The sequence below is a fragment of the Poecile atricapillus genome, chromosome 14, assembly GCF_030490865.1.
Source record: "Poecile atricapillus isolate bPoeAtr1 chromosome 14, bPoeAtr1.hap1, whole genome shotgun sequence".
NCBI lineage: Eukaryota > Metazoa > Chordata > Aves > Passeriformes > Paridae > Poecile > Poecile atricapillus.
The window spans coordinates 14,628,144-14,648,378 of NC_081262.1; the positions used below are offsets into that span (position 1 = coordinate 14,628,144).

Below are 20,235 nucleotides of genomic sequence, written 5' to 3' on the forward strand. Positions count from 1 at the left end.
AAAGGCAGGGAATGGCGACACAGAACGAGCAGGTTGGAGAGCAGGGAGATGAGGAGCAGGGGCATGGCTGCACGGGGAGGCTCAGTGGTCCCAGCCTCTGGCTGGGGGGGTTGAAATGCCGGGGAGGGCACGATTCTCCTCCCGTTTCACCGGTGCTAATTGGGACTAATTCCGTTTGACTCAGCAGCGTTGCGCCAGTCCCAGCGAGAGGAGGGTCAGACCTTGGGAATCACAGGGGTGAGTCCCAGCAGGCTCCCAGCCTCCAGCTTTTTTGAAACAGAAGCAGGGAGTTCCCGGCAGCGCGGTGCGTGTGCCAGTCTCCCAGACGAGCTCTTAAAATAGCCCAGCGCACCAGGCTGTGGCACCGGGGGAGAGCGCGGAGGATGAAGTGTTCCGTCTTCCTGGCCCAGATCCGGGGAGAGGAGGGGTTGGCAGCTCCCTGCCCAAGGCAAAGGTGTCTTACAGTGCCATTTGGGGACGAGGGCAGTTGTCACCCTTGAACCAGGTGGCAGGGAGCAGAGGAGTCACCAGCCAGCAATGCCGGCTCTGTTGAGCATGCTGGACATCCTCCCTCAGCGATGGGAGCTGTAAGTCATCTGGAGGAGAGGATCCCCCCTCTGCCGTTACAGGGCTGTTTTGCATATGCTCCGTTAGGAAAAGAGGAGTTTTATTGTGGCTGTACAGAAGAGCTAAGTCAAGAGGTTGCTTTATGGCTCATGGATCCCAGCGTGGAGAGGCAGGCGTCCCAGATGCGGCATATAGCAAAGCCTGGCAGCGGCGTAGAGCACTGCTGCAGCACAGAGCAGGGCTCAGAGAAAGAGCTGAAGTCATTTTTCTTCTAAGGGCAGGGGGTAGTGGGGAGGAAATATGAAGGCAGCCCTGTTGCTAAGGAAATCTGCTCTTTGTACGGTCGTACATTTAGGTAATGCTAATGAAAGGCCATATAGTAGCGAGGTGCGGATGTCAGCACTGTGCACTCCTGGATATTTGATTAGCATTTCTTTGACTTTGCCTCCTCTAACAGAAATACCTGAGTACATGGATATTAGGAAAACAAAATCCCCCTTCTCCTCTGCCAAGAACCCGGTGTTACGCAGAGAAACGAAAAGCCTTACCAAAATATGACACTCCATAATGAATGTGTGATTTTTTTCCCCCCGCACACACCCTGGAGAGGATGAGAGCAAACATGTGATGAGAACAGAAATAGTCACATCACTTAATGCATTGCTGGACGGTACCCAGCCGGCACAGCGATGAACCTGGCGTGAGACCCGAGAGCAGCAAACCAGCATAGCATCCCATTTAATGGCTGATGGCCCACAGATGTTTTAAACCTCAAGACTGCATCTCTCAGAGGTTTCCCTTTCGACTCGAGCATCAGCAGGCAGCTTTTGGAAGCAAAGGCTGCGGATGCTCTATCCAGGGACCCAGCACATCTGCGGATTAGCTGGTGTGTGTGTGTGTGTGTGTGTGTGTGTGGCATCCGAGCCCAGATCCGGTGATCTGGCTTAGGAAGCAGGAGAGGACCCACGCTGCTGCTACAGAGCTCGAGCACCGTGTCCTGCTCTCAAGCATTGCTGGAAGAATGAGTCAGCCGTTTTCCTTCTCTTGGGGGTCGAGTGGCTGCCCCTGTCTGAGTGTCACTAATGAAAGCACCCAGGAATGGAAGGGTTCTGTGCTTGCATGGCGTGCTTGCAACAGTCTTAAAGACCAGCTGCTCTGCGTGAGACTTCCAGAGAGCAAGAGCGCTTGAATGAAGCCCTTATATCTGTCTCTCTTTTTCTCTTTTTTTTTTGGCCACACAGTGCAGCGTGGGCTCTGTTCCTCCTCGCCTTTTGCTCTTGCTCCCTGGGGCAGCCCGCTGTGTCTCAGAGGCATGAGGAGTGAGTCCTCCTGGGAGTCCTCCAGCTCGTGTGAGGAATGGCCCCTCGGGGGTATAAATCCAGCAGCAGGGCCTGAGGTGGCAGAGACTTCCATGAGCGTCTCTCCTCGGTGACAGCAGCGCCTGGGATGGAGATTTGGAGGTTTGCACGCCTTCACTCCCTCCCTGCCAGCACCTGCCCCTCCCTTTCGCCGTTGTGCAACATCCCAAGGGCAATTACAGCAATGCTTACGTGGAGGAGTGATATTGGGAAAGTATTTAGTCATTTTAACTGTTCTGCTGGTGGCTCCCCTCCCTTAAGGTGGCTCCTATTTATTCTTTTCCCTCTCCCAGCAATTTGTCGTTGGACTCTCGCTGCACCCTGTGGCCCTTTTTGGTGTGTCCTTGGGTACTGAGGGCTCCTCTTGGCAAGGAGGAGTGGAAAAGCCACATTCCCATCCGATCATACTTTTCCTTTCCTTTCCTCATCCCTCCCCTTTTACTACAGTGATTTTAAAGCTTCCGCCCCTTGACAGTGATGCACGAGGCGAGGCGGGGGGAATGATCTTGTAAGCAAGAGGCAAGAGTCTGAAGAGCTTCTCTGCTCTCAGAGGCTTCTGGACGCTTCTGTGTCTCCATCCCTGGAGTGATTTTCCCTGGGCCCAGTGTAAACAAGGTGATCCATTACGGCAGTTTGAGCGTTACTCCACAAACACGCTGCTGGTCCCTGCCCCCACCGCGGGCTCCCTCTGCTCCTGCTCTTCCTGCGCCATGCCCGGATCCTCAGTGTGCCATGGGGGTTATCCATGCTCATCCACACATGGGAGCGACCTCTGAGCATCTGAGGGTGACCAAGGCTCCAGCAGGAGCTGGAGTTGAGCCTGAGCAGCCCCACCGCTCGTTCTGCAAAACTGGGGAGTGTTCAGGGGAGGTTGGGGACACTGATGCACTCCCAGGGTGGGATATAGAAGAGTCCGTGGGTATTGTTTATCTTAACAAGAGAGTGAAAAGAGGAGCCTGCGGTAAAAGGAGATAAGCTCACGTGTGCACAAGAGCAACACGAAAAAATACATGATTAAGGTTACAAAGTCAGCATGGAGCATGTAAGAAATCCTGGATTTAAGGACATCTGAGCAACTTATGGCCATGGAACGCCGTGCATTCATTAGGGGACAGCCGTAACTCTGGTCTCAAGGTGTTTCCTCCGCAGTGTCTGTGCCTCAGGGAGTGTGTGGGATGGATGGAGCTTGTTTAAAAGCAGCTGTGTCCAGTTTGTGACTGTCCCCCCAGTGTTCTGTCTGCAGCCCCAGTGCCTCATTTGCTGTGCATTGTGCAAATCCTGCTTGGGGGTTGAAATTGTTCCTCCTGGACTTGTGAAAATGCTAAGCCTGCTCTTGCCTCTGTCTTTCCCTTCCTTCCCTGTGTCCCACCTCCATGCTGCTTGGTGGCTGGCAAGGGGGAATGGCAGGATCTCCACCACCAGTAACCCTTTTGGGGAGGTTGGGGAGGTCTGGCCTTGCCCTGGGACCCCAGAGCAGGAGGGAATACACTGTAGTTTCAGGAGGGCTGATGCAAGTGCAGCCCACATGCTTCACACTGCCAGCATTTGATTTTCCATCTGTTTTTTGTTTTGGTTCAGTTAAAGGCAGAGAGGAGAGGTGGGTTTTGGTGTGAACCTCCTGTCTGTCTGCATGCAGTGTGTGGGACAAAGGCATCTTAGCACGGAAAGCCCCAGAAGCACCCCAAGGAGTGGGCTGGGGGACTTAGAAGACATCGTTTCTCCTGAAGCTGTGGGAAAAGTGTATATTTAGGACAAGCAGCCTTGCAGCCTGCTGTATGTATTCACTGTCTGAGAGCCGAGCCAGCCAGAGCCTGGAGGGGACAGATGGAGGAATTAAGGACATCTCAGCTGGGCAGCAGGACCAAGGGATGCTTGCAGGGGAGCTGGCTCCCACACCTGAACCACTTTGGAGACAAGGCTGGGAGTTACCAGAGCTTTTCTTAGCAAGAGAGCCCTCCACCGGAATAATGTGTTGTGGACATAAAAGGAGATCTGGAGAGGGAATATTTTCACTCTGGAAGCTGCTAAGGAACTTGCATTTAGCTGCTAGCAATCTGTTTCAAACTGGGTTCCTGTCCCAGGAAAGAGAAAGCAGAGCAGTCTCGCTGTGTGGACCGACTGTAAATTCTTTTCTGGCTTTGCTGGGGAAAAACAGTGTGCTCTCAGTGAAAACCTCCCAGAAATCCAGGACGTGGGTATTTTAGAAGTCAGCCCTTTGGAGAGAGCAGCTAAGGAGAGCAGTCAAGTAGATCCCCTGACTTTTATTTATTGGCAAGTCAGTGGAGTGGCTGGAGAAGGATGGAGATGCTGCTGCCCTCACTGAGATGGGCAGGTCACGGTGACACACGCGTGACCGCAGGGGAGAGGCTGGGAAAGCATTCCTGAGAGAAGAGATTTGAGAGGGATATGTCTAGCAGAGCACAAAACTCAAAAAGCCATGGTGAAACTTTGAATTTAGGTGCCTGCAGCAGCAACCCAGGCAGCTTTCCACAAGGACCAGTAGATTTCCCGCCTCACGGCATTTGCTTAAAAAGAGTTGGTAAATATACCCACCACTACTAACCGTCCTTTTCTGCTGGGAATTACCATTAGCAGCTAAACTCAGTGTTTTACATATAAAAACACTGAGACTTAATTCTGTGCAATGCTTTCTTCAAAGTCTTTGTAGGAGAGACAGCTCCAAGCTGGATCTGGGCTGAGTTACAGGAGGTGTTGGGAAGGAGGGATTGTATCAGTGCATGACGTGTGATGGCAGCACCCAGGAGGTGCATGTGGTACAATATGAGATGTTGTGAAGAATGGGGTGTATGACCCTGAGAGGGACCTGTCAGACCTGTGAGTCACTGCACGTGGAAGTAGCTTCCATCAAACATGCACAAATGACACTGGGAGACCAAAAATGGATGGATTTTCCTGGATGTGTCAAGAATCAAGAATGGTTTGGTTTGGAAGAAACCTTAAAGATCATCTCGTTCCACCCCCTCTGCCATGGGCAGGGACACTTTCCACCATCCCAGGTTGTTCCAAGCCCTGTCCAGCCTGGCCTTGGACACTTCCAGGGATCGAGGGGCAGCCACAGCTGCTCTGGGCAACCTGTGCCAGGGCCTCCCCACCCTCACAGGGAAGAATTTCTTCCTAATATCTAATCTAACCCTGCCCTCTGGCAGTTAAGAAGCACAAGAAGCACATCCCTGACTCTTAATTATCCCATCACATTGCAAATCCCTGCTGCAGCACCGGAGGCTGTGTGAGATGTTCAGCCTTTTGGATAGGCAGGAAGATTCCTATTCCCTCAGCCACTTTCACAGCAGGAGCTGGACTTTCCCAGCCAAGGTTGTACCCCTGCTGAAAGGAGCCTGGAGTGAAGATCCCCATGGAGTTACTTGTTTGGAAGGGAGATGCAGTCTCATGCTCTGGTCTGCGGAGGAGTTACCAAACACAGGGAATTAGGATGGGATTTCAATGGAAGCAGATTATCCTGTTTCACTCTGAGCACATTTCTGCCTCTGAATCAGCACATGACAGGCAAGGCAGCTGGGGCAGCCAGCGGGGCAGCTCCCATGAATGCCAGAGGGGACTGAGCCCAGCTCCAGGGAGGGTTCCCTGTGTTCCCAGTGTGGCTGGAGCAGGAGCTGGGATGGCAGGAGAGGGATGGAGGGGGAGCAGGCGGCGGGCACAGAGCTGTGGTGCGGGATGGGCGGCACAAAGCGCTGTCAGAACAGCAGGGACTCGCGCTGGCGACGGCTGCAAATGGAGATGGAAAGGGCTGGAAAGGAAAGGACTCGACACAGCTGGTCCCCTTCAGCTTTGATCTTGAAAGCAGAAGGGTGTTGGCCACAGAGCAGGAGAGGGGAAGAAGGAGGATGACTCATAAAAATATTGGTGTTTCCATGAAGATGCTGTTACCTGAGGACAGGAAGGAGGAGGGACCTTCCCTGCAAATGTGGAGGGAGCTGGAAGAAAAAGTCCCCCTTGTGTAGAAATTTCCAGCCTGCTTAGGAACACGGAGCTGCTTGCTCAGGAGCCAGCAGTTTGGTTGTTTGCTGGGAATTGCTGGTTTTGTGCAATGCAGAAGGTGGTTTGTGTGCTTGTTGCTTCAGGGCAAAAAAAAAAAGAGAGAAAAATAAAGGAAGAGCTGGTTTTCTTGGAGGCCTGTGTGGTGGAAATGTATTTGGAAGAGGAAAGAGAGCTCTCCTTCCTGCTGCTGGGTGAGGAGTCAAGGGGTATGATCCAACCCGGGGTAGCTGGGGGGAAGTCAAACATTCCCCAGGATCTTTGGTCAGAGACTCTGGCTGTGGGAGGGCTGAGGTTTGATTTCCTGGCCACCACGGGGACTGTGCTGGGGAGAGGGTTGTAGTTTACTCACAGTCACGTAGATTTGCTCCATCCCTTCCTCTCACAAGTGACAGAAGTGGCTTGTCCGGCACAGGAGGATGCGAGAAGGATGGATGGACACAGGTGATGCCAGCTCTGTACCAAAGCAAGCTCAAACTTTCTCTCTCTGCCCCCTCCACGAGCCCTCGGGGGATTCCAGCTCACAGAAGCCATACATGCAGCGTCGGACCAGCTCTAATTTTTATCCTGGAGGCAAAAATCACTGGAAATAATGCTTCATCGCTCTGAAGGTCCTGACACCACCCTTAACCACCACATCACGAACCTCCTGTCGCAATTGTGATCTGCGTATGTGTCAAATCTTGCCTCGCAGATAAAAGCTGCTCCGCAGGCACCTTTTGTACTAAAATACGGAGCCTTTAAAATGTGAAAGAAACAACAAAATGTAGGACGCCACACAAAGCTGACCCACTGGGGACCGGGGAGGGGGGAGAAAAACCCGCAAGAAGGAGGGCTTGACATACAAAAATTGTTTTGTTAACAAAGCATCATTGTTCCACTCTGAATCGGTTTGACTGGAGTGGTAGAAACACCCCATCTGGAGACAGATGGAGAGTTTTCTGGCTAAAGAGACGGCGGGAGGAGGGCCGGCTGACAAGCCAGCAGATAGCATTGTCTGCTGCTACCTTGGCAATGGAGAGGAGAAAGGGCGGGTGGCAGATTAGGCGTCCTCTGTGCCACCCACCTTCTGCACCCAGGTTGTCTGCTCACACCTCAGGATAATCCTCCTTCTTTTCTTTTGGGGCTGGTTGGGTGTTCATGGGGATCAGACAGGTGTCTGGGGAAGCTGCAAGCCACCAAGGTGGCTCTTGGTGAGATGGTCCTGCTCCACCTGTGTGTTGTGCCAGGTCTTGGTGTGGTCTGGCTTTAGGAGCACTGAGGGACCAAAGTGCAAATGTCATCCCAGTGAAAATGTGGAAGGCTCGCTCCTGCTTTTCCATGGGATTTGCCACTAACTTCCAGGAGAGCAGGGTTTGGGCTGCTGGGAGGATGCTGAGTGGAAGCCAGTGTGGTCACAGCTGCAGGGAGTGAAACTGGTGGGAGCAGCAAGAGTTGGTGCAATGCCAGAACGCCCAGGGATGTGTCATGTGTGGCGTGCTCAGGTTGATCCAGCAGGCCTGCAGGATCCCTGAGGATTCTTGGAATTGCCCTGGCCACCTTGCTGAGGAATGAACGAGGAAAAATCTGTGTTGAATGCTCAGGCCCTTTGAGCTACAGCACAGGTTAAACGTGAGGTGGTTTATGGCATCAAGCTCTGCTGGCACACAGTGTCTGCTCTGCTCCTGAGAGCTCACCAACAGCCCCTGCTCCCTCTGCTGCCTTCCATGCCTGATGGGAAACTCCAGGGTGGGTATGGCTCCTGCCAGAGCTTTGAGGGATCGTATCCTGCCCACCCTATCTGAATTCCTGATGACTTGCTAATTGCTTGACACACTCTACTTGCAATGCAAGAGACAGGCTCACGTCATCCTCTGTGGTTTGCCAGGGGAGAGTGTGAACCTCTTTTTGACTTGCCTTGAAATAGATGAAAAAGAATAGGGCTTGATATGATTAATGTGAAAACTTCAGCTCGGTTTCCTGCCTTGGCATCTGGGCTTTGGTCTTCTTAACATCACCGTGCCTTGTTTTTTGAGGATTGGCCGCATGTGGGAGCATCTGAGAGTTGATGGTGCTGGCTGTGCTGTGGTAGTCTGGGGGCTCCTCTGCAAGGTCTGTCCATAATCCCCAGCTGCTGGAGACATTCCAGGTTTGTGCAGCAGTCAGGGAAAGATTCAGGTGGTTGCCTCGAGGCACTGCTGAGATAATACCTCAAGGGGCTCCTATTCAAAACCATTGGGGCCTTTACAATTGCATGGTGGAAATCTGTTCAGATGCACCATGGCTTTTTGGGGAGCCAGATGAGCAGCCCAGCTTGGCCACTGGCTGTGGGCAGGCGGTCACAGAGTGGACCAGCACGGCTTTGATGCACTCTGCAAAAATCCATGCAAGGATTAAAGTAAAAGGTGGATTTGCTCTTTGAGCCTCAGAGCTGCAGATGCAGCAGCATGGTGGTGGCAAGGGATGTCCTGATGCCCTGGTGTCCCCAGACACATCCAGAGTGTTCCCATGGGATTGCAAAGCTGGATTCAATTTTAGCTTCCCTGCCTGGTTTACTGGGTTTATCTTCTGCATGCCCTGCTCTGGGATAGATCCCACCTGATCCAAGCTGAGCTGGTCCAGAGGGACACGGCACAGGGAGGAGTGTGAGGGTAACAGGAAAGTCTGTGTCACATCCTGCTGTTGAATCCACGTGTTTGCATCCATTGTGGCACCATGGGTGACTTTGGGATGAAGAGGCCTCGGGGGGAGAAGTGTATGGGGTCAAGGAATGCAAGATGGAGTAGAACAGGATGGTTTTGTTCACCTGAGCTCTCATACAGTGTATTGTGGTTGTCCCAGAAGGAAGGGACCTGGACGTGTGAGAAAGGAAATGCTTAGACAGCCATCCCCTGCTTTTGCAGTCATTTGCCTGCCCTGGGCTGCTGGGGACACCGTGCCTACAGCCTGCTCCAAGAACCCATCCTTTAGCTGTCTCGGATTTCAGCCCTGCTGCTGCACCAGCTGCACCGTGCTGGCAGGAGAGGAGAGGGAAGGTGAGGCAGGGCGGGCAGCTCGGCTGCTGTCACAGCGCAGCGCCCTTGACGTGGCGTGGATGCCAGGGACCAGCTGGGACACGGACCCAGCCACCGGGCACTGGCTGCCCTGGAAGGAGGAGATGGGGTCTGGATTGGTGGTGATGCATCAAAGCATCCAAGAGTGAGGTCTGACACTTGCCTGGCAGCAGGTCAGGGTGCTGTTCTCTTTGCCCTACCACCTGGAAGGCAGGGTACTTCCCTGGGGAAGTGCCATCCACCCCATCCCGCTGTCCTGGCATCAAATCTTTCACCTTGCTTTCCTCCGTGCAGAAAGGGGAGGCAAATTGGCATGCGAGCTCTCCCGCGAAGCAGAGGGGATGGATTCACCTTGCTGAGAAGCGAGGGAATCGCTGGGAAAAGGTGCTGGAATAAGCACAGAGCAGATTAATCTGCAGCGACTCCGCTGTGGCCGGTCCCGGTGTGAAGGCGCCCGGGGAGGTCGGGTGTGTTGGGGCGGTGTTTGCTGCTCTGCCTCCCAAACGCCTCCTGCGCCGGGCTCTGTGAATCAGCATTTCTGCAGTCGGAAGGAGACAGCGGGGAAAGGCAGGAGGATGTCAGGGCACGGGGAGCCTGGCGGGGAGGAGGATGGGGGGGACCTCGTTAAAAAGGGGCAGCCTGTGAGTTGGGGGTGGTCTCATGCCGTGGCTCTGCAATCGGCTCCCTCCAGGTTTTTGCTCATTACCGCCGTACACCCCTCGTGCACCGTGCTGAGGTAAACGAGCGCTGGGAGCGATGCCTCCCCTTCCCACCCGTCCCCTCCTCGCTGCCGGCAAGGGGGGAATGTGTCAAGCTGGCACTGGGAGAAGGCAGGAAAGCGATGTGATCCGCCACAGCTCCTGAGCCCAGAACCTGCGGAGATCCAGTTACAGCAGCGGGGTTAGAACAAAAGAGATTTGCCTCCGGGATCAATTCCTCTCCATTTTCCGGACTGTGCACGTGTGTGTGTGTGTGTGTGTGTGTGTGTGTGTGTGTGTGTGTGTGGAACAGCCTCGGTCTCTGCCGCACCGCCAGCCCGGGGTCCGGCTGAGCATCAGGGCCCTGACGCTCTGAAATGCTTCTTTTTCCCAAAACAGGGAGGGCAGGGTAATCCCCTGGGACAGGCCTAGAAATAGCAAGGCCAGGCCAGGCTTTGCAATGCTTGGAAATCAGGAGCCAAGCTGGGCAGCTGGCGGTTGCTGCAGCTCCAGCCTTTGCTCTGCCAAGGGCTGAGCTCTGGGTTGGGATGTGAGACCACCCCTGATCCCCATGGTTCACTCCCAGGGCATTTCCAGGTGATGCCTCCTGGCCAGCAAGCAAAACCCCAATTCCTCAAAAGCCTTTTCTGCCCCATAATAGCTGTGCCAACACCATATTATCCGAAATAACCCACTGCCGTGCTGGGGCTGGGGGAATCATGAGCCTTTCACATGAGCTGCAGAACCGGCTCAAGGAATCAGCAGGATCCTGCACCCTGGGATGCTTGTCGCTCATTTCAGGGGGGTTGGGTGGCTTCTTTGGGGGTGGGGTTTTTTTGGCATATTGCCTTCTCCCAAATGCCGCCAGGGATGAGCCATGGAGAGCACAGATGTGCATCCCGAGCATTCCACAACGAGGTTCCTGATTTAAGGACTGTGATTAACCTCTTTCCGACAGTTGCTAACCAGGTGCAGGATTGTAACGGGAAGAGGAGAAAGCTCAGTGAAAACAGCCACTTTTCCTCTGTCACCTGGAAATGCACACAGATGCCATTTTCTGCCTGGAAATCATGCAGATTTTAGGGTTTATAAATGGGTGCAGGGACACCCTGTTTGTGTCAGTACTGACCTGTAGCTGCTCCCTGGAGCCTGTCTCCTTCTTTCCTGCTTGGGATCCCACAAACAAGGCATCGATGGAGTGAATCCAGCACAGGACATGCTGGTGTGTGGGATCATGGGCCACCTGAGGCTATGCATGCAGGTTGCTCACAGGAAACTGGGCAGAAAATCACTCTGCATTTGCCCCCTGCAGCTTTTCCTGGGATTTTGCTGTTTGGAAAGCTGGGTATCCAGAGAAGAAGTGGTATTTCACAGTTAGGCATGAAAAGGGGAACCATTGCAGCTTGTGTTTTGCAGGCAAGAGTTAAACCAGGAGCTGCCAAAGTTGCTCATTTTCAGGAAATCTGGTATCTGTGGGATTCAGTGCTCCTCTGGCCAGGACTACAAAAGCTGGAGAGGGACTCTTTCCAAGGGCATGGAGTAACAGGACAAGGGGGAATGGCTTCACATCGACAGTGGGCAGGGATAGATTGGATATTAGGAGGAAATTCTTTCCTGTGAGGGTGGTGAGGCTCTGGCACAGAGAAGCTGTGGCTGCCCCATCCCTTGAAGTGACCAAGGCCAGGTTAGAAGGGGCTTGTAGCAAGCTGGTCTCGTGGAAAGTCTCCCTGTCCATAGCAGGGGGTTGGAATGGGATGGGCTTTAAGGTCTCTTCCAACCCAAATTATTCTGGGATTCCATGACTGTCACTGGCCTCCCAGGTTTGGCTTTCGTGTGTGTCACTCACAAATGCTTATCTCATCCCAAATACCCCTCTGGCATCGTGGTGGGTTTCAGATCAGCTTCGGAGTTCCCTGTGGGCTGGTCAAGTGCTGTGGTGTGTGTTCACAGCCACACTTACTGTTTTTCCAGCCCCTGGCTGGGTGGTTTTAGGACCCCCTTGTTGTACCTCCTCCCCTTTCCATCTCCCCATCTCTTAACTGCAAATCCCTGTGTTTCTTCCCAAAGAAGAGGCTGCAGTCTGTGTTTCACACTGGGACTCCAAACACTTTGCAGAGTCAAGAGCTGTTCCTTGAGGGAACAGCAGGGAAAGAGAGAGGGATGGGGGCCTGGGCAAGAGGACACCCCCCAAAGTGGGTGAGTAGAATATAGGTTTGGGAAATATGAAGAGACAGAAAAATTTATTAAAAACAATTAATAGCTGCTCCAACCAAGAATTCAACCTGAAACCAAAGCCTTAGGGAGGGAGGAAATGAAGTGGCGTACGATTGTTATTTTATTGCCTAATATTTTTATTTTTTTAAATATGATATGCTAAATGCAAATAAGCATTTGTACTGAGCAGGAGAGGGAGGGGATGGAAGACATGCCGGGAAAAGTGAGTGGGATCTAGGTTTTGCATCGTTCGCTGAATTACTGGCAGGTCTTTTGTAACATCTGTTAAAAATAAAACAAACATTCATTTCCATTTTTCGCTGCCTGAGATGGCTCCTGCAAAAAAATTTCAACCTGTCCAGGAATTTGTCTTGAAAGTTGCCCTCCCTCTCCTCACGCCTCCTCTTCTCCAGGGGAGATTTCCTTCCTGGACTTCCCAGGGGCTCCATTAGCCCCACATTAAAGCCTTTCTACTTTGCTCTAAAACTCTCCATCGAAGTAAAAGGAATTCTAATAAACCACTGGGAAGACTCTGCTATTCACTCTTTCCATGGAAACACGGCGCTGCCTCGGAGCAGAGCTCCTCTCGACGGAGCCTGGGTCACGGCAGGAGGAGACCAAGGAGGGATGCAGAGATGGTTTCCATTATAAGAGACCTTTTGAGAGAAATAATCGCTGCTCTCCCACCAAGGAAAGCCTTCGAGATGTCAGGGGCCTCGGCACGGCGCGGGAGCGGAGCCGGCCTCGGAGGGGGTGGTGGTGGGAAGTGGGATGTGCTGGCCGCTGAGAAACTCATTAAAACATCTGATTAGTGGAAATTAAGGCACCCAGGACTGATTCCTCACTCCCAGTGGGAGGGATGAGTCCAGGAGTGTTGGATGGACCCGGTGCTGCAGGAAGAGGCTACACAAGGGGGCTCAAGGCTGGGGACGTGGGGTACGAGAAGGCCACGAGGTCACAGGAGGACAGTGGTGGCTCCACGCCCAAGGCTGTGCTGCACAGACCAAACATCACACCACGAAAATACATTTTTCAAGGCCATAAAAAGCCTGTTTGCTCTGGGAGGGGATTTCTGGCCGTTCCCTGGGTCCCAGATGGGAGCTGGACGAAGAGGTCAGTGGATAGATCCCTACCTAAAGCCACTGTGATATAATTAATTTCCAGCCCCCTCGCAGGCACAGTCATCCTGAGTGTTGCTGTTCTGACACAGCGCTGCAAGATGAAGGATTTTATTTTTTTTTATTTTTTTATTTTTTAAAGCGTGAGGAAGCTCGTTAGAAATAGCCCGAAGGGCAAAGTTAGGAAATGAAAATCCATCGGATCCGCTCGGAGCCGATGCACTGAGCTTGATGAGAGCCGGAGCAGGGCTGCTGCTCCCTGCCTGCGAGGAGCCACCACACGTGTGGGGTGTGTGGCACCCTGGCCAGGGAAAGAAAGCAATCCATTGGGATGGTTGGGAGTGGGGCTGAGGGAAAATCCACCAGGAAGAGGGATGAAAGAAAGATGAATGAGAAGGAGCCAGCTTAGGGCACCCAGTGTAGGTACTGGGGAGGTCCTTGGAACCCAGTTTGGCCAGTCACGTCAGGGCTGTATGAAAGGGAAGGCTGGTGGGGAAAAGCTCGGGGAGATTTTCTCAGGATGCCTTATCATTTAGGTCGAAGCGGTGAGACACTGAGGGAGCCAAGGGAGCCAGAGTGCCTTTGTTTTAGCAGCTCCAGAAATAACATTGCTATGAGTCATTATTTTTTAGCCTCTCCAGGGCAGGAGGCGTGGGGTTACGTCCAGGGAAGCCTCTGACTTTGATCAGCAAGGTGAGCCCTGCTCTCATGGCAGGGAAGATGGGAAGAGGGTTTTTGATGCTGGCAGTGCTGTTTTGTGGCAGCTCAGGGTGACATCTGCTCCGGGATGCTCCAGATCCAAATTTTATCAAGGGGTTGGAAACTTTTCCATCTGAACAACTGAGCAGCATCATCCTCCAAGCTCACTTGGAGGTTTTAATGAGTGAAGTTAATTGGTGTTAGAGGTGGTGGTCTCCCACCCAGGCAGTGGTTTGGCTTAGATAGACATGACCGTGTCATGCAAACAGAGGTGATGTGGGTGTTGACACCTCAGAAATGCTGAGAAGTCATGAAATCAGCCTTTTTGAACCCGTAAATGGTAGGCACAGAACTGTAAAGGTTCCAGAAAAATAACAGTGTTTACCGAAAGCCAAAGTGTTTGGTGGTGATTTAATTTGCATATGGGGCTCTCTGGGGCTTGTGGTTTCAACCTTTCTTCCCACCACGGTGAGGTCAGGGTTGGAGGAGAGCAGGGCTGAGGTCTCTGTGAAATCACAGGACTGCTGGAGGTGGGGATTTCAAACATAGCAGAGCTGGGAAATAACATGGATGGACCAGATTGTTGAATTTATTGGATTGTAGTATAAAAATAACAAATCCTTTAGTCTTCTGTCAATCCCAGAGGAGAAGCTGGGGGTGACATCCTTTGGGTCCATACCACCTTGGCTTTGCTAGGGTGGCAGTCACGGCTCGTGATGCCAAACAGTGCCAGGCTCTTCCGTGTGAAGGGCAGGGCAGATTGGTGATTACAGGGAATAACACCAAATCCCTGGAGAGCCACGAGGTCCCAGCTTGATTTACCATCCTGCAGAGAGGCATGTGTGAAGCTGGAGGTGGCTGGGAGCATATTGTGGTGTGTTACCTACAAACAGCCAGGCTGGGTCTGCCATGGGGATGGGGATGAGGATGAGGATGGGGAGGAAAAAGACAGGGGAGATGAGAACAAGCAGTCTGCTTTTGCAGGTGCTGTGTCCCCTTATGAGGCTTGGTCTGGTTTGCAGCTTGATGCCTCCTATCTCGAGTAATTAACAGGGAAAAGAGAGGGCCTGGTTATCCATCCTTCAAGAGCAAGGGGTTGAATTGAAAGGCAGCGCCTTGGAAGTGGATCAAATAGCTCTCCAGCCCCCCGCGTACGGCTCGGAAACTTGCTGCCGTGCTGCGTTATCAAGGTGAACAGCTTTAGTTCAATTAACGAGAGGCTCAGAGCGGAGTCGTGGGAGGAGGCAGGGCTGGGCGTTTGCTCCCTTCGGGCAGCGATCCGGTGTGCCAGGACCACCACAGCTCCGCGTCCCTTGGCGAGGGGACCGGCTCCCCCTCTTCGCCTCTGCGACGCCTTTTATTTACCCCTTGGAAAAAATCAGTGCGCGTGTGGAAGGGTTGTTCTTTGTTACCACCTCCCTTTCCCCCTCCTGCTAATAATAAGCCTCCCCAAAATCAATCGCTCCCAGCGATGAGTTGCCATCGGCTCACCGTGCACCTAAAATCCCCGCAGATGACGGTGCCGGGAGCCCGCACGCCTGGATTTTTCCTGCCGGTCGCTGCCTGGGCTGCAGCTGGCTCCGGCACGCAGAAAGCTGCAGGTGTGATTTGTTCATTTGCCTCCACCTCCCCGCTTCCCCCCCTCGCTGCCTCCCTCCTGCTCTGCTTCCCTGCCGAGCCCACCTAGCTCATCCCACCCAGCTCATCGCGGCGGCCAGACCCGCATCCCACCCTGCGCCGACTCCGGCATCTCCCCGGTGCAGTGCTGGCAGAGGGTTGGGATGGCTGGGGCTGGAGAGAGTGTCTGTGTGTGTGTGCGTGGAGGGGAGGGGGGTTAATCTGATCCTACGAGGTTGGAAGAAGGAAAAAAAAAAAAAAAAATCAAAACTATAAAGAAGGCAGCAGCCTCCTCCTTTTCCCTCTCCCCCGCTCCGGAGGATTAAGCCTACAAAAAAAAAAAAAAAGAGAGAGAGAGAGAAAAAATGTCTGCAGCTTTCTGTTGACCCTGCATGATGGCATTTTTGCGCTCTGTGTGCTGCCTCTGCTGATTGCTATTCCTGGCACAAACACACACACACACACGCGCACACACACACACGCAGCCCCAGCACGGCTCACACGGGCACGGCGAGCCCACTCCAAAATCCAAAAGAAAAAAAAAAAAAAAAATCAAAAAAAAAAAAATATAACAAAAACAACAAACCAAACCCAACCCAAACCGGTGCCGCTCGGTGTCCCTGGCCACCCTGATCTCTGTCGGGAGAGCTGCCAGCACCCGCTGCCGCTCGCCCTCTCCTCCACCCCACTTCTCACCTCGGTCCCCAGCTCCAGCGAGCACTTTCTGCCGGAGCCGCCCGCAGCCAGAGCCCTCCACCACTCCTACCGCTGGCATTACATTTTCAGGCTGGATGCTATAGGGCCGTTTCTAATTACCTTATATCCCCTAGTGGTCTATGAATAATGGTTAGTGAAGGAGCTCAGAAGGGCTGCTGAGAAGGGAAGCAAAAAAAAAAAAAAAAAAAAAAAAAGGAGAATTGTGCTATTTCTCACATTTTTTTTTCTAAGGATCTAATCTGGCTACTGTGCTCTGGAAGAGGAGGAGAGCGAGCCAGCAGGAGAGAGAGGAGAGAGCGAGGACCATCGCAGGTATTGTTGCAAGCTACATCTTTGTGCTTTTTTTTTTTTCTTTTTTTTTATTTTTTTTTTTTGCTGAAGCCGCAGCAGAATTGGAAGTGGGGGGGGGGGTGGGTGAGTGAGGGGTGTACGGACAGAGCTTTTTCCGGATTTATTTTTTTCTCTCGTGCAACTCGTGTGCTGCTGCGATTGAATGGATGCACGGCGCCGGCATCGCGGAGTTTGGGGAGGGAGGGGGGGATTATACGTGTGTGTGTTGTGTGTGTTGTGTGTGTGTCCTGTTTGCAGCAGCAACGGAGGAGCCGGGGGGCGTGTGGAGATGGGGAGGGGGGGTTGTTTTGCTTTTCTGGAAGTAATAAAGAAATTTGCAACCGGTCCAAAACCCCTCCTGACTTGCCGATTGATGGGTGTCTGAACAAAGATACAGCTGAGACTTGGAAATGTTTGTGTGTGGAAGGGGATGGATTTCGTTTTGCTTGTCCTGACTCCCTACTTTTGCAAAGTTAAAATAATAATGGGCACGGGGCTGTGAAAGCCTCTGCAGAGGGAAGTCTTCCCGGGGAGGTTTATTTAATTGAGGAGTTATGGATGTGCATGGTTTTATACTTCCAAAAGTTGCGGCGGTGCCGCGGGCGGGCGCCTGGCTCTCCTTGCCGTTGTCTGCACGTGAGAACGCTGACTTGATGGATTTTCTTTCTTTTATTCTGGTGGCTGGCGGGGCAGGAAAAAATGGATCTAGCAGATAACCCAAGGAATCGTGGGGTTTGCACATCTGGCTGTGCCTTTGGAAAGCCCCTCGGTGGGACTTTCACCTCCCGCTCCCTTTCTCCCACGGCAAATTTTGCCTCCAAATCTCCGTTGACATTAATAAACAAACAAACCAGGGAATAGCCGTGGAGCCCGGTGAGGGGGCTCGGAGTGCTGCCCGGGGGTGGGGAACCGTGTGCTTTTGTTTTAAATAACGAAACGGCGATGATTGAAAACATATGAATAGGATGCAATGCAGAGCGGGTGTGTTACGGGGCGGGCGGGGGGGGGAAGAGCTGGAAAACTGCTTATACGACAGAAGCAGAGCTTGAATGAGTGTGGTGAGATGAAAGGAGAGGGGTCCGTCCCTCGCCCGGCTGTGAGGCTGCGATGGGGGGATGATTCCCAAAGGCAGAGGAATGATTTTGGGGGAAAACCTCCCCCTTCCCAAAAAAAAAAAACCCAAAATCAACCCATCAAACCTGAGGTATGTGATTATATCCCGTCCAACTTTGCCGGTTGCGGCGTTAATGGAGCTAATTGTCCTCAAAAAAGAATAAAACCAGGGGAATATATGCGTGTGTGTGGAGGGGGGAGATGTACGGGGAGCAGAAGCAGAAACCTCACCAGTCCCCCCCAGAAAAGCACCACCGAGGTGGGGGATACCGAGGCGGTATCCAAACGTGGCCGGATTGTGTTTATCTGGGCGAAAATAAAGATGGAGCAACTGCCCTGGGGAAGGCTGTAATCCCCCAGGGAAGGGCTCCCAAACCGCGCCGGTGCTGCCCTTCGCTGCCTGCCCTTCGCTGCCTGCCCTGCCTGGCCTTGCTTTTGTGTTTGTTTGCTTCCGAGGAGGGGGGAAAAGGGAGCTGGGGGGGCCACGAAGGCGGGGAGAAGCCGTGAGGGCGGAGAGCCGATTTAAATTGGACTTAATGGATTCCCAGGGCAGCTCTTTTAGATGAAAGTCAAAATAAGAGCCAAAGTGAATCTCAGCAGACCTGTCTGTTGCATTAGAGATGCAGCCCTTCCTCTCCCTCCCTCCCTCCCTTTATTCTTTAAAAGAGAAGGGGGAAAAAAGTGTTATCCGTACAGAAGACAGCGTGGAGTTTCTCATTCCTATAATGCGAGCTCTAATTGAAGAACTTGCAGCCTCTTGGGAGAGTCTTTACTGATCGCTGCTTTTGTTATTCATGCCGCGCTCTGTTTTCTTGGGATTTTTTGGGGGGGTTGGTGCAAGTCTGGCTGTGCCGGGTGTGATGCTGTGTCCCCCCCAGGCTGGCTCCATGGGCTGGCAGCAGGTAGGACCCCCCAGTCCCCTCCTCAGGGGTCTCAGCGGGCTCCCCTGGGTATGTTGTGCTGTGCTGGAGGAGATGAGCAGCTGAAACCCCCCGGGAGCTGTCGGGGTGAGATGCTGCAGCCTGGCTGCGGGTGGCTCTCGTCCTCACAGGACCCCCTGGGATGGATCCTGCCCAGCGTGGCACATGGGAATGGGAGCAAAGCAGGGCTTCTGCCTCCTGCCTGTGCTCCCTGCAATGATTTTGGGGTGCTGTGGGGTGCCACAAGCCTGCTTGGTGCAGAGGGCACAGTGCAGCCCTGCTGTCACGGCTCTCCTGTCCCACGGGGGTCTGCGGTGTCACCTGGAGGGGACAGGTGTTGTGCCAAAGCCACGTGGATGCTCTGCCCACCCAGGCTGAGGAGCAGCACACAACCACTGAGCCTGGAGGACCCTCCTCTCCTGCCTTTCCTGTTGCTCAGGAATTCAGGACAGGGGTGCACAGGGAGACTGGCAGATGGGGCTCCCCCCTGCAGAGGTCTCACTACCCCCACTTCCCTCCCAGCCCCCTTGGGTGGCCAGAGGAGGTGGTGGCTGTCCCCAAGCCCTGTGTCCCCACGAGGTCCCATGGTGATGCTGCCCTTGGCAGTGAGCTGGTTTGATGCAGCCAAAAGCTCCTGGAGGGCAGGTCCTTGTTGTCCCTGTGTCCCTTTCCCAGCCTTGGGCACCCATTTGAGCTACACTTGAGCTCTTCAGGGATGAAAACAAGAGCCACAAGCCCCAGGGCTGCTGTCAGTGGCATTTGGTGACTGTGGGGTGAGTGTGGCTGGGGAAGAGGATGTGTGAGCAGGATGGGGCTCTGCCAGCCCATCGGCTTAGCAGAGAGGCAAAGCAGTTAACCTGGACATCTGATCTCCCCGGGAATTGTGTATTGACCCTGACAGCGATGCATCAGGAGCGACAGACTCTCCATCATCGATCCCTCTCCTCCCATCACCAGGTGTCGACACCGACAGTCGTGGAGCCGGCTTTAATTTCAGGCCTCTGGCTCCAGCACGTAACACTTAGCCACGGTCCCAAGGTGCCACCAGGCTTTGCAAACAAATACTTCCACAGGCAGGTGACCATCCCCATTTTGTGGCAGGGATGGCACTTGCTGTGGGTGGCCAGCTGAGCTGGGGACTGGGCTGGCAGGGACCATCCCAGGGCCACTGGGCAGGGAGACTTTGGTGGGGGATCCAGGGATCACCCGGAGTTCCTGCTTTGCCAGTCTTTGCTAGGAAAACCCTCTGATCTAGCATCCCTTGTGCCATCAGTGCTGAACAGCAGAGGATTTGCCCAAGCTGGGGTGTCCCAGTCCTTCTGCAGCCTCTTCTGGGTGACCTTATCTGGCCTGGATGTGTCTTGTTTTTCCCACCTTTAAAATGGCCACTGCCAAACCTGCTGGGTGCTCAGGTGTTTGTGTCACCCCGCAGAGACCTGGGGAGCATGGTGGCTTTCTCGGGTGCCTTGATTTTGGGCAGGACACTGGGGCTGCCTGGGGCTGGCTGGCACGTCGCCTCTCCTCCTTCCCAGCATCTTGAGATTTCCGAGACACACGCAGCCAAGCTGAGGCTGAAAAAGCTGCTTGTGGTTCAAGAGCATCTCCTCGACAGAGGAGAGAGGGAGGCTTTTCATTTCTCCCTTTCTTTTGGAGCTATCCAAGCTCCCCTCACCGGTGCAGGGGCTCTTCCCGCTCCCCCCTGCAAGGGAACGTTAAAAGCCAGGGGCAGTGGATATCTTGACACCCCGTCAATCCGAGCCTTTTACAGCAGCAGTCTCTGAAGGCTGGCACTGCTGCACAGAAGAAAACAAGTGAGAAGAGGGGGGGAGGCGAGAGCA

At 53.5% G+C, this 20,235-nt stretch overlaps 1 protein-coding gene across 3 annotated transcripts in view; it reads left to right on the forward strand.

Annotated features, from left to right (window-relative positions):
• Positions 1-20,235, forward strand: part of RAI1 (retinoic acid induced 1) — a 73,956-nt gene that overhangs the window by 18,706 nt on the left and 35,015 nt on the right. For all 3 annotated transcript variants that reach the window (XM_058849457.1, XM_058849456.1, XM_058849455.1), the window contains one exon: positions 16,266-16,346. The gene's annotated coding sequence lies outside the window, so the exon portion shown is untranslated. The remainder of the gene's footprint in view (positions 1-16,265; positions 16,347-20,235) is intronic.